Source organism: Neophocaena asiaeorientalis, unplaced genomic scaffold (assembly GCF_003031525.2).
Source record: "Neophocaena asiaeorientalis asiaeorientalis breed wild unplaced genomic scaffold, Neophocaena_asiaeorientalis_V1.1 scaffold437, whole genome shotgun sequence".
Classification (NCBI taxonomy): Eukaryota; Metazoa; Chordata; class Mammalia; order Artiodactyla; family Phocoenidae; genus Neophocaena; species Neophocaena asiaeorientalis.
The window spans coordinates 403264-418623 of NW_020173375.1; positions in this window are offsets into that span (position 1 = coordinate 403264).

Below are 15360 nucleotides of genomic sequence, written 5' to 3' on the forward strand. Positions count from 1 at the left end.
TTGGTGGGAATGTAAGTTGATACAGCCCCTATGGAGAACAGTATAGAGGTTCCTTAAAAAACTAAAAATAGAACTACCATACGACCCAGCAATCCCAATAGTGGGCATATACCCTGAGAAAACCATAATTCAAAAATAGTCATGTATGACCATGCTCATTGCATCTCTATTTACAATAGCCAGGACATGGAAGCAACCTAAGTGTCCATCGACAGATGAATGGATAAAGAAGATGTGGCACAAATATACAATGGAATATTACTCAGCCATAAAAAGAAACGAAATTGAGTTATTTGTAGTGAGGAGGTTAAATTAAAAAAAAAGAAATGGTTAAACAAAGTTCTCTAAAAAGAAAGGAAATGAGAAAGAAAGAAACTTGGCACATCAGAAATGAAGAAAGGGCACAACAAGCAAAAATACGGATAAATGCAATAAGCTTGCCTCTTGCTCCTGAGTTTTCTAAATCATGTTTGAGGATTGGAGCAAAAATTGTAATACTGACGGATGCAGTTCTAAATGTATATGAAGGAAATAATTAAGACAACTATTTTATAAACAAGGAAGGGTAATGGGATATATAACGAGGTTACATTATTATATTTTACTTGAACTGGTGAAATGACAGCACCAGTGCACTATAATAAGATATATATATATATATATATATATATATATACACACACATATACAGGCATACCTCATTTTATTATGCTTCACTTTATTGTGCTTTGCAGATATTGTGTTTTTTTACAAATTGAAGGTTTGTGGCAATCTTGCATTGAGCAAGTCTGTTAGTGCCATTCTTCCAACAGTACTTGCTCACCTCATCTCTGTATCACATTTTGGTAATTCCCACATATCAATTTTTTGGTTTATTATTACATTTTTTATGGTGATCTGTGAGCAGTGGTCTTTGATGTTACAACTATGACTAACTGAAGACTCAGATGGTGGTTAGAATTTTTTAGCAATAAATTATTTTTTTGTTAAAATATGTACATAGTTTTTAAGACATAATGCTATTGCACACATAATAGATTACAGTATAGTGTAAAGATAACTTTTCTATGCACTGGGAAGCCAAAAAATTTGTATGACTTTCTTTATTGTGATATTTGCTTTATTTTGGTGATCTGGAACTGAACTCAAAATATCTCTGAGGTGTGCCCTTGCGTGTGTGTGTGTGTGTGTGTGTGTGTGTGTGTATAGATATATAGTCTAATACCTAGAAATACTACCAAAATAAGCTATACAAAGTGATATACTCAAGAATACTATCAATAAATCAAAGTAGAATTTTTAAAAAATGTTCAACTACCCCATGGAATGCAGGAAAAAGAAAACAGAAGAACAAGCACAGAACAAAAAAGTAAAACAGCAGAATTAAACCCTAACTTAATAATTACATTGAATGTGAATGGCTTAAATACACTGACTAAAAGACAGAGATTCTCAGAGTGGATTAGAAAACATGATCCAGCAATACACTACCTATAAGAAATTAACTTCAAATATTATGATACAGGCAAGTCAAGAGTAAAAGGATATAAAAAGATATATCATAAAAATATAAATCAAAGGAAAACAGGAGTGGGTAAATTAATATCAGCAATCAGAGAAAATAGACTTCAGAGCAAGTAAAATTACCAGAGACAGAGAAAGACATAATATAATGATAAAAGAGTCATCCTCCAAGAAGACACAGCAATCCTAAGTCCATATGCACTAAACAACAGAACCAACATATACAAAGCAAAACTTGACAGAAATGAAAGGAGAGTGAAGTAAGTCAGAAAGAGAAAAACAAGTATCATATATTAATGTGTATATGTGGAATCTAGAAAAATGGTATAGACGATCTTATTTGCAAAGCAGAAATAGAGACACAGATGTAGAGAACAAATGTATGGATACCAAGGGGGAAGGGGGTGTGGGAGGAATTGGGAGATTGAGATTGACGTATATACACTATTGATACTATGTATAAAATAGATAACTAATGAGAATATACTGTATAGCACAGGGAACTATACTTAGTGCACTGTGGTGACCTAAATGGGAAGGAGATCCAAAAAAGAGGAGATATATGTATGTGTATAACTGATTCATTTTGCTGTACAGTAGAAACTAACACAACATTGTAAAGCAACTATACTCCAATATAAAATTAATTTTAAAAAAGGAGAAATAGATAAATCAACAGTTGTATTTGGAGACTTCAAAAATCTCTTTAAGAAACTGATAAAACATCTCCACAGAAGATGAGCAAGGGTATAAAACTCAGTAATATCATCAACCAACAGGCCTTAATTGACATTTATAGAACACTCCACCCAACAAAAGTATAATATACATTCTTTTCAAGTGCCTACAGAACATAAACCAAAATATACCATATCCTGGGCCATAATACAAATCTCAACAGATTTTTTAAAATTGGAAACATATAGAGGGTGTTCTCTGCCACATGGAATCAGACGAAATCAAAAACAGAAAGATAATAGTAAAATCTCCAAATACTTGGAAACAAAACGACACACTTCTAAATAACCCATGGATAAAAGAGGATATCTCAAGAGAAATACTGTATAACAATTTACTGAACTGAATGAAAATGATATACATCAATAGTCGTGGGATACAGCTAGAGCAGTGTTGAGAGGAAAACTCATAGCACTAAATTCATACATTAGAAAATCAAACAAGTCTCAAAAATCAGTAATCTAAGCTCCTACCCAAAGAAATGAAGAAAAAAAGAGCAGATAAATCCAAAATACATAGAAAGAAAGAAATAAAAAATACAAGAGCAAAAATCAATGAAACTGAAAACAGAAAAGCAACAAAAAATTAATGAAATAAAAACCTAGTTCTCTGTAAAGATCAATAAAATTCATAAACCTTAGCAAGATTGCCAAAGAGGGGGAGAAATAAAGATGACACAAATTGCCAAAGGGGTGGGGAGGGGGGGAAAGATGACACAAATTGCTAATATCAGCAATGAAATGTGGACTATCACTACTGATTCTGCAGACATCAAAGGGTAACTGGGTAACATTATGAACAACACTACACCCGTAAACTTGACAACTTAGATGAAATGGACCAATTCCTCAAAATGTACAAACTACCCAACTCACGCAATAGGAACTAGATAATTCATATATCATACAATTTACCCATTTAAAGTGTATAATCCAATGGCTTTTAGTACATTCATAGAGTTGTACATTCATTGCCACAATCAATTTTAGTATATTTTTATTACCTCAAAATGAAACCCTACTCACTTTAGCTATCACCCTGCATTCTCCCAATCCCACCTAGCCCTAGGAAACTACTAATCTACTTTCTGTATCTATAGATTTGCCTATTCTGGACCATCCATATAAATAGATCATATAATACGTGGCCCTTTTTGACTGGTTTCTTTCACTTAGCACAATGTTTTCAAAGTTCATTAGTACATCTTTTATTTTTATTGCTGAATAATACATTTAATGCACAAGTTTTAATGAACATGTTTTCATTTCTTTTGGGTATATACTCGGGAGTACAACTGCCAGATCATATGTTAACTCTGTGTTTAACTATTTGAGGAATTGCAAGACTGCTTTCCAAAGCAGTTTCCTCATTTTACATTCCCACTAGCAGTGTATGAAAGTTCCAAATTTTCTAATACTTATTATTTTTTTTTACTCTTCCGCCATCTTCCCCCGTCTCCTCTAATACTTATTATTATCTGTCTTTTAAAATTATAGCCATCCTAGTGAGTGTGAAGTAGAATTAACCATTCCCTGATAACTAATGATGTTGAGCGTTTTTCATGTACTTTTTAGCCATTTGTATATCCTGTTTGGGGAACTGTCTATTCAGTTACTTTGCCTACTTTTAATTGGGTTATTCACATTTTTATTGTTGACCTGTTATAATTCTTCACATATTCTGGCTACTAGATTTGCATCAGATACATGATTTGCAAAAGCAATATTTTCTCGCATTTTGTGTGTAATTTTTTTGAATTTACCTGCTAGTGTCCTTTGAAGGACAAGTTTTTAACCTTAATTAAGTTTGGTGGGTGTCATGTCTAAGAAAGCATTGCCTAATCCAAGGTTACAAATATTTACCCCTATGATTTTTCCTAACAGTTTTATAGTTTTAGCTCTTGTAAATGAGCTAAAACTAAAAATGGTTTTAGCTAAACTAAAAATGGTCTTTCATCCATTTTTAGTTAATTTTTATACATGGTGTGAGGTAGTGGTCCAACTTCACTCTTTTGCATGTGGATATCCAGTTGTCCCAACATTTGTTGAGAGATTATTCTTTCCTTGTGGAATTATCTCAGAACTCTTGTTGAAAATCAAATGACTATAGATTCATGGATTTTTTTTCCCTGGGCACTCAATTCTGTTCCATTTAGCTGTGTTTCTATTTTTATGCCAGTACCACATTATCTTGATTACTGTAGCTCTGTAGTAACTCATGAAACCAGGAAGTATGAGTCCTCCAACTTTGTTCTTTTTCAATATTTTTGGCTACTCTGGTTCCCTTGAATTTCCATGTGAATTTTAGGATCAGCTTACATTTTGCAACGAGGTTACCTGGGATTGTGTTGAATCTGTACATCAATTTAGAGAGTATTAATGCCTTAACAATATTAAGTCTTCTGATCCATAATCATGGGATATCTTTCAATTTATTTAGGTCTTCTTTAATTTCTTCTAACAATAGAAGAGTATAAGCTTTGCATTTCTTTTGTTAAATTTTATTTCTTTTGTTTTATTTTATTCTTTTTTATGCTATTGTAAATGAAATTGTTTTCTTAATTTTATTTTTTTTATTGCTCATTGCTATTGTACAGAAAAACAGTTGATTTATGGGTATTGATCTTGTATTCTGCAACCTACTGAACTCATTTATTAATTATAGTACTTTTAAAGGATATTTTAGGGTTTTCTATGCAATATGACAAGATTATGTCATCTGCAAATAGAGATAGTTTTGCTTCTTCCTTTCCAATCTGGATGCCTTTTATTTCTTCTTCTTGAACTGACTAAATCTCCAGTGTAATATTAAATAGAGGCTGTAAGAGTGGACATCCTTGCCTTGTTCCTGATCTTAGGAGGAAGACATTTAACATTTCACCATTAAGGATGATGTTAGCTCTGGAGTTTCCATAGACACCCTTTATCTTGTTGTGGAAATATCATTCTATTCCTACTTTGTTAAGTATTTTTTGTTTTTTGGGTTTTTTTAATCATTAAGAGATATTGAATTTTTGTCAAATGTTTATTCTGCATCTACTATGATAATCATGTGCTTTTTGCTTTTTATTCTATAATCTATTACATTATTTGATTTTCAGGTGTTAAATCAACTTTGCATACCTGAGATAAATCCTACTTGGTCATGGTGTACAATCCTTTTTATGTATTACTGGATTCAGTTTGCTAGCAGTTTGTTGAGGGTGTTTGCATCCATATTCAAAAAATATATTGATGCCTAGTTTTATTTTCTTATAATATCTTTGTCTATTTTTTGTATCACAGTTATACTGGACTCATAAAATGAATTAGAATGTGTCCCCACATTTTCTATTCTTTGGAAAAGTTAGGAAATTTTTTATATTAACTCTTCCTTAAATGTTTGGTGTAATTCCTTTGTGAAGCCAGCTGGTCCTGGGCTTTTCTCTGTGGGAAGTTTTTTGACGACTAATTCAATTTCTTTATTTGTTATAGGCTTATTGAGATTTTCTATTTCTTTTTTTAAAAAAATAGAGCTTTATTGGAGTATAACTGCTTCACAGTACTGTGTTAGTTTCTCTTGTACACAAACGTGAATCAGCCATATGCATACATATGTCCCCACATCCCTTCCCTCTTGAGCCTCCCTCCCATCCTCCCTATCCTACCCCTTTAGGTCATCGCAAAGCACTGAGCTGATCTCCCTGTGTTATGCTACTGCTTCCCACTAGCTAACTATTTTACATTCGGTAGTGTATATATGTCGATACTACTCTAACTTCGCCCAGATTCCCCCTCCCACCCCGTGTCCTCAAGTCCATTCTCTATGTCTACATCTTTATTCCTGCCCTGTAACTATGTTCATCAGTACCTTTTTTTTTTTTTAGATTCTATATATATGTGTTAGAATACAGTAGTTGTTTTTCTCTTTCTGACTTACTTCACTCTGTATGACAGACTCCAAGTCCATCCACCTCACTACAAATAACTCAATTTCATTTCGTTTTATGGCTGAGTAATACTCCATTATATACATGTGCCACATGTTCTTTATCTATTCATCTGTCGATGGACATTTAGGTTGGTTCCATATCCCGGCTATTGTAAATTGTGCTGCAGTGAACATTGTGGTACATGTCTCTTTTTGAATTATGGTTTTCAATTTCAGGAGTCTGTGTCTTTCTAGGAATTTTTCCATTTCATCTAAGTTATCTAATTTGTGTCATGTTATTCATACTATAGTTATTCATAGTATTCTCTTACAATTCTTTTTATATCTGCATGGTCAGTAGTATTGGCCCCTCTTTTATTCTTGATTTTACTGATTTGAGACATCACTCTTATTTTTCTTGGTTAGTTTAGCTAAAAGTTTGTCAATTTTGTTGATTTCTTCAAAGTAAAAACTTTTGGTTTCACTGACTTTCTCTAGTGTTATTCTATTCTCTATTTTATTAATGTTTGCTCTAATCCTTATTATGTCCTTTCTTCTGCCTGCTTTGGGTTTACTTTGCTCTTCTTTTTTCTGTGTCTTAAGATGGAAGTTTAAGTTGTTGATTTGAGATCTTCTTTTTAAGCATATAATTTTAATTGTGATTTCAGTTTTTAATTCATGGATTCTTTAGAAATTATTTCTTAACTCCCAAGTAGTGAAAATAGACATGAATTTTCCAAATACACTTTTGTTACAATTTTAAGTTTAATTCCACTGTCATCAGAAAACAGATTCTGTATGATTTCAATCCTTTGAAATTTGTTGAGGTTTTCTTTATAGCCGAATATACAGTCAATTGTTATAAATGTTCCATGGTGATTTAAAAGAATACCTATTCCACAGCTGGTGGGTAGAATGCCCATACATGTTCATATTTTCTTTAACTCTACTGACTTTCTGGTCTGCTTTTTAAAATCAGTCATTTAAAGATATACCATAATCACCCATTGTGATCCATGAACTTATCTAATCCTCCTTAATAGCTCTGTAAATTTTCACATATTTTCATTCCATAAATTGAGCACATATAAATTTAGAATTGTTATACATTTATTTAGTTAAACATTTTGTTACTATAAAATGAACGTCTTTATCTCCAGTAATGATTTCATTGTTAAAGTCTATTTTGTTTGATATTAATACGACTACTTCAGCTTCCTTTTGATTAATGTTTTATCTTCAACAGTTTTTATCCACATGTTTTACATGTGACTTTTATAAATACAGTACAGATGAGTTTTACTTTTCATTCAGCCTGAAGTCTTTTCACTAAATCATTTAGTCAGTTTGATTTGAATATAATTACTGATATGTTTGGGTTGAATTTACCATACTTGTTCTATTCCATTTTTCTCTCCCTTTCTGCCTTAAAAAATGGTTCCTTAGTATTTTTTATGATTTAATTTCCCACCATTATCTTGGAAACTAGGTATTACTACACTATTATAATAATAACACTAGAACTTACCACATGCATCCTTAAGTAATATTAATTGGTATTATACTCTTTACCCAGGCAATACAAAGTCATTAGAATTCTTTAGCTACATTTGCATACCCTCCCTGAATTTTATACCATTAAAATGTCATGCATTTTAATGTTCTGTAGAACATTTTAAACCTAATAACACATTGTAACTGCTTTATACATCAGTGTTTGTTTCTATTCACCTACATCGTTTTCACTGTGTTTCATTCTTCTTTTACCTCCATGCTTCTATCTAGGATCATTTTCTTTCTCCTTGAACAGCATCTTTACTTCTGGGTCACTTGGAGACAAATTCTCCAGTTTTCTTTGTTTGAAAATGTCTTTATTTTTCTTTCATTCTGGAAAGATATTTTTGCTAGATATAGATTTATAGGTTGTTTATTTTCTTTCACACTCTGATATCATTGCACTGTTTTCTGGTTGCAATTGTTTCTATTAAGTGGCTAGTGTCAGTCTAATTTATATTCCTTTGAAATAATGTGTCAGTTTTTTTCCTCTGATAGCTTGTGTATTCTTAGTTGTTTTTTGTTTTGAGCAGTTTTACTATATGCCTAGGTATGGATTTCTCTATCTGGCTCAGGGCTGGCAGAACATCTTAAAACTGTGGCTCAATGTCATTCACCAGTTCTTGGTCAGCTCTCCTCCATCACCTCCTTCTGTCTTATTCTCTCCTTCTCTGACTCCAATTATACATATGCTAGAATCTCTCCCTGTATTTTCTGTGTCTCACAATCTTCTGTACTTCCTATATTTTGTCCCTTCATGTTTCATTAGTGCTGCTTTCTTCTGACCTACCCTCCAGTCCATTGATTCTCTCTTTGATATATGTAGTCTGACATTCAGCTTGTCCAGTGAGCTCTCTAACTTGATGATTAAGTTTTTCAGTTCTATAAATTTCATGTGGCATGGTTTTCAGTTCTTTGTGGAAAAAAAAGTCTCAAACTTGCTTTTTACCTCTTAGAGCCTACTAAACAGCTACCTTAAGGTCTATGTCTGGTCATTCTAATTATGAACCAGGCACCATACCACATGTTCTACAAACATTATCTCACAACAACAGTAATGGATTATTTTTTACAGAAGAAGAAACTAAGCCCCACCCCCCACAGTTTCTAGTAAAGCCAAGAACCAAACTCAAATCTTCCCAGTTGTAAAACGCATGGTCTTAACCATCTCATTACAGGGCCCTGGAAGTCCCAAATATCCAATTAAAACAGAGTTCAGAATTAATTTATCTCCCTACCAGAGTAAGATTTCTCTGTCCTTGTGATTAGTTTTCCACCAAACCCCATCATAACATTATTCCTGAATGTGTTCTTTTTTATATACCTTCCCACATTTATTCATTTACTTATTTATCACTCAATAAGTATTTTTTTTAGCATTTATCACACTGTTCTAGACCCTAAAGTTACCTGGTAAATAAGATGGTTTTCATCTCATGGAATTTCCATTTTAGTGGGAGATAACAGAACAGTGAACATGTAAGCAAATATATAAGAAGGTATCAGGTAGCGATGAAGTCAATGAGGATATAAAATAGTCTAATATAGTAGACTGGGACAGTGAAGGATGACTTTAGCTCATTGGTCAGGATAGACCTTCAGGGGAGGTGACATTTGAGTTGCAACTTGAATGAAAATAGTATTCTAGGCAGAAGGAAGAATAAGTGCAAAGGCCCCAAAACTGAAAGATGCTTAGTGTATTTAATGGAGAGAAGAAAATTGGGTTTTGGTTGGAGCCACATGCATGAAGAAAATGGTAGCGCATGAGGTAGAAAAGTTGACAGGAATGGAAATCTGGGCACTATTGCAGTATTTGAGAAAGAAAGTGATGGCAGTAACTTTCACTTCAAGCTCTAAGGGAGTAACTGTGACCAGATTTCCCCTTCTACCACTAATCCACTAGATTAGTCCACTAGAAAAGTGGACAACATACATGAAACAATGATTTTCAGACATTGGGGAACAAGCAGCACAGAACCGTGATCCCTGTAAGAAAGAAGACAAATAAGGTGACTATGATCACCATAGCTCTTTGCCTCAGAACACATTCCAGACCACAAGGCAGCAAAGGGAATCCCAAGCTGAGCACGTGGTCTCATTGAGTTAAGGAGATAAATAGGCCTTCAGGGAGGTCGAGGTGGATGGAAGTTACAGGGCAGTTTCAGAAAGGAGAGAGCTATTCAGTAAAAGAATTCTGGAAATTTCCATAGGGACTCTGTCTGAAAAACTGCATTTTTAAAAAACCCCCTCCTTCCCCCAGTTGATACTTGTGCACATTAAAGTTTGAGAATCACTGCTCCAGAGACTTAAGAAACCAGAACATTGAAGAAATGGATGTAATATCCTCAAGGGAATAGTCTGCATTTCTTATTACCACCTAAGTTGGTGATGAATTTCACTACTGCAAATATACACTGACCTCTCTGTTTTAAATAGAAGTGATAAAAGGGATCAGGAGAGTCTCTTGACTTGTGATAGTGAAGATTTCACAGGGTGGGAGAAACAGTCTGTCGAAGAAGCTCTTCTTGACTCTCTCTGTTTCCATTCCGGAAGCCATAAACACCGATCAGGGTTTTCATCTCCTCAACCTGAAATGTGTTCATAGGGACAGATATTTGCCTTTCCCAAGTGTGGGTGCATGTTTGTCTGCTTATTGGTTGGATGAGTGACTGAATAAATGAATTAATTAAACTAGTGAGACCAGGATCTCAGAATAAGTCATTTGCCTTCCACTCTGCTGAGGTTGGGTGTGCAAGTCAGCCATATCAACTCCTGGTCTTGGGAAACTCCTTCAGGGTCCCTGATGGTCCATCCATCATTCACTCTTTCCATCTAGCCCTGGTCAAGGTAGACAATGATTCTCCATGACCTGACCAATGCCAAACCCTGAGGCGGGGGACCACAGCTGAGAAAATTTTCTTTGACTGTCACTACTCCAAGGACCCAGCATCCTGTCAAGGTTTAGGATCAAGTTTGGTTTTGAAAAGAGCAAGGAGAACGACACAATTTAAAAATCAAAGAAATTCATTTTAGTAGTAAAAGGTTAACAGCCTTTAGGAGGAACGATTTTTAATCACCCTTGTCTAGGCTCTATCACTGGAATCACCAGCCACCGAGTGAAATATGGCCCAACTGCAGCCACAAAACAGCTCCTAAAGACTGTTGTATTTAATCATGTCTGTGCACCACTTATGGATTTTCATTATGATTCCCGGTGCTGTTGCGCTGGGTAAAATATTAATATCCATAGTAATGATGCATGAAGCTTGGAGTGTAATTTCTTCACTCTTCTTGTCTGATATTAAATTGTTACCACTTTATCATTTATGTAGAACTGCATGTTTCAATTAATCTTTCCATATCAGCAGCCCTGATTAATATAGATCATGATTCATAAGCTTATCGTCACTATAGTTTTAACAAATCATTTATAAAGATCTTAAATTTCAGGGTCTGGGAGGTGCAGCTGCTGTGTCCAATGTGCCTCTTTATTCTCTGTTCCAACAGTGCTGCTATACACCGGCTGTCACCTCCTGTTGAATAATTAATTTCAGGAAACCAAATTTGCCCTAGTCAAAAAAATAAAACCAGAATGAGGGGACTGGCGATTGGCAGGGCAACGGGCAATGTTTATTCACCTTTCCATGCCCAGCCCGGATGCTGCCTGCTTCTCAACAGCCGGAACTGCTGCTCTGGGGGATGAACCACAGGTGTGTGGGGGGGTGGGGGCTTCTACCGGCTGCAGTGGACAATCCCAGCCAGCACAGCCATCCCAGGACAGTTGTTGAGGTTTGATGGAGCATTGGATAACCTCCCAGGCAGCTGCTGCTGCTCACATGAATCTACAGACCTCATCAGACCTGGCATGGTGCCTGGAACCTTATGCACGTCCTGCAATACACAGTGTAAGCTGTGTGCTCAGGGTGGGTTGAGGGTGAGCTGGGGAATGAGTGAGAGATTTTCGACCATTTTTATAAACACCAGAACCACTCAGGGTTTGGGTTATTTTATCAGAAAAGGCTACTGGGCCTCCAAGAGAGTTCTTTGGCCCACAGACATAGGGCCCATCCCTGAGGGCGTGAGGAGCCATTGCTGGGACAGCCCCCCGCCACTGCCCTGCCCCTCAACCAACTTGACGCGGGAGCAGTTCCATGAGAAGAGTGCCCTTTCTTGAACAGGAAAAAGGAGAGCAGAGATAAAGCAGAGTTTATTGACTTTCTTGGGTCTGCATTCAAAGCTTAATTCCTATGGCTTAGACTTCTCAAGGGCTACATGTACTTAGAGAAACACCTGGAATTAAAAACAGACAAACGGAACACTATTCTGATAACTAGTAACTGCTCTGGTAACTAAAAAGGTAAGATCTTGTTGATTTTAAAAATTTGAATATTTTATTTCAACCTCAATCAGGTGATTTTTAAAAACTTGTTCTGAGTAAATTTGTGCCCTTTTTTTTGGATCAAATTTGTGCATCTTCTCTTGTACATCTTCTCTGTGAAAGACACTGCCCTAGCCCTAAGGCTGGGGCCTACATCTTCACTTGAGTTTCCCCTGAAGCAGACTCCTAGACAAGAAGCATGAGTATATTTTGGAGCTGATCCGTGGAGACATCATCACAGGAGAGAGGAGGTGAGACACAGCCAGGAAGGCAGCCAGTAGAGACTGCATTATCCAGTAAGGTACCACTGTGAGGGCCCCAAGATAGCTCAATGGTACAACAAGGAAGCTGAGTCATTTCTTTACCAAGTGCCCATCTGTTAATGGAGGGGCTGATTTCTGGGTTATTAACTCTCCCACACGCCCTCCTGACTTACCCTGTCTGTGAGCAGAGTGATTCCCAAAGCCAGAAATAAAAGCTCTCAGATGGCGTCTGCCTAGCAAGCAGGCTTGAAATGTTGAGGTGAGGGCCGAGAGGAGACAGCCAGAGCCAACAGCGCATCCTACAGCCAACCCTCTAGTCCCACGCATTTGTTCACTCATTAATTCAAAGAGTAGCCAACCTTCTCCAGACAGGAGATAACACTTACTGAGAAAGTCCACTCGTGCTGTGAAGCTTTCAAAAAAAAAAAAAAGTTACATAAACATATCTTACACATTTTATTTTAGCTAAAGCACACAAATGGACATTTAGTCACTATTATTTTGAGGTCGAGCCAAGAGCTTCTCTTTTAATATACATGTGCTAACGGGGTCCTGCCCTCCTTTTCCTGTAAAAACCACACGCATGGAACGCATCCTCCCCCCCAATTTCCAGATTCAGGTTCTATAAAGTACAGCAAGAACTTAAAGGTCATTTTTGAAACAATCTAACTGCAGAACCTCTCTAGATGTTTATGATTTCCCCCCAGTCTTTTAGAGTGGTTTTTCCCACATCTAATTCAACAGCTATTTTTTAGTGACTCACCTTTTATTGAGTCCAAAGCATTCAATTTAATGTTCAAAGAAGCAACAATTCTTCTTTTCACACTTATCATCAGTTTATGTAACATTTAATTCAATTTCATGGTTACAACATTAAGCACAACTGTCACACACAGATTTATCAACAAAGACAATTAACACTTGAAAAGGTACAGCCTGACTAGTGGAGGCCCAGACACGAGGGCCTCCTGTCGGCGAGCACTATTATTGCATGCCAGGCAAGTCTGCAGGATTAACTCGTTTGATCCTCCTCGCAACCTAGAGTGAGGGACTGTTGTTATATCCACCTTCCAGAAGGTTCCGAGCCCTGCTTGCTCAGGGATCCACGGCCAGTGAGTGGCAGAGCTTGGTCTCTAACCCAGGGAGTCACATGGTGACATCAGCCACAATGTCATACTGCTCTATCTAGAGAGTGGCCTGTAGCAGGGTAACCATGCTTTATCTTCCACACTGACACTTTTGAAAGTGTCACAGAGAGAGTACACTTTTTTTTTTAATTTATTTTATTGAAGTATAGTTGATTTACTATGTGTTAATTTCTACTGTACAGCAAATTGATTCCATTATACATATATATGCTTTCCATTTTTTATTCTTTTCCATTATGGTTTATTACAGGATATTAAATATAGTTCCCTGTGCTATACAGTAGGACCCTGTTATTTATCGATTCTATATATAATAGTTTGCATCTATTAATCCCAAATTCCCAGTTCATCTATACCCCATCCCCACTCCCCCTTGGCAACCACATGTCTCTTCTCCATGTCTCTGAGCCTGTTTCTGTTTCATAGACTAAGTTCATTTGCATCATATTTTAGATTCCACATGTAAGTGATATCATATGATATTTGTCTTTCTCGTTCTGACTTACTTTACTTAGTATGATAATTTCTAGGTCCATCCATGTTGCTGCAAATTGCATCATTTCATTCTTTTTTATGACTGAGTAGTATTCCATTGTATACATGTACTGCATCTTCTTCATCCATTCATCTGTCGATGGACATTTAGGTTGTTTCCATGCCTTGGCTATTGTGAATAGTACTGAAATGAACATAGGGGTGCACGTATCTTTTCACGTTATAGTTTTCTTCGGCTATGTGCCCAGGAGTGGGATTGAGGGATTATATGGCAACTCTATTTTTAGTTTTTTGAGGAACCTCCATGCTGTTCTCCATAGTGGCTGCACCAATTTACATTGCCACCAACAGTGTAGGAGGGTTCCCTTTTCTCCACACCTTCTCCAGCTTTTGTTGTTTATAGACTTTTTAATGAAGGCCATTCTAGAGAGGGTCCACTATTGATAATGACACCCAAGCCAGAGGTAAAACGGCACAGTCCTGAGTCAGGACATCTGACTGTTAACCATGTGCATGGTGGGAAAAGAGGGAACTTAAGTGGGGACCAGTTAAGGGAGCTTTTGTGGGTGGAGTTTGTGGGAGCACAGAGGAGAGGGCCTCATGAGGCTTACAAATCAAGTGGAAGTAAAGCTTACGGCACCTTAGTTATATTATAAAATACCTCAAGTGTCTGTAATATAAGGGTGTCAAGAAACGCGTGAACTAAAAACTGTTATGGGTGTTTAGAGGAGGGAGAGCATCTTTTCAGCTCAGGAATCAAGGAAGCTTTTATAAAGCAGATGGCATTTCAGCTGGCCATGAATATGGGTAGGATTTGGAGTCATAAAGGAAAAGAGAGAACAGTTGAGGTGGTGGGAAAACAAGCAAAGGCAAAGAGGTAAGAAGCCATGGGTGTTAATGAACGTTAAAGGATGTTAAATGATGTTATTTGCCTCCCAGGCGGGGGTGACGGAATACTGGGCAGTGGGAGACAGAAGTAGGTTACAAGCTGAGGTTTAGATTTATCTGGTAGCGAGTGGTGAACCAGGGTAGGTCTCTGAACTCGAGGATGACACAGGGGCAGTTGACCCTGGCCTGGCCACTAAGAGTGCAGAATCTGGAGCCAAGCTGCCTGGGTTTTAATTCCTCCCTTTACCCTGTGACCTGAGACCAGCCACATCCCAGGATCTCAGATGTCACCTTTGTAATGGGGATAATAATGGCACCTACCTCTTAAAGTTGTGCAGATTAAATTAGTTTATACATCTGTAAAGAACTCAGAATGGTGCCCAGAGGAAGGGCTCTGTAAGTATCAGCTACGATTGCTACAGTGAAGTTGAGCTTTAGACAGGTTAAGCTGGGAGCAGATAGG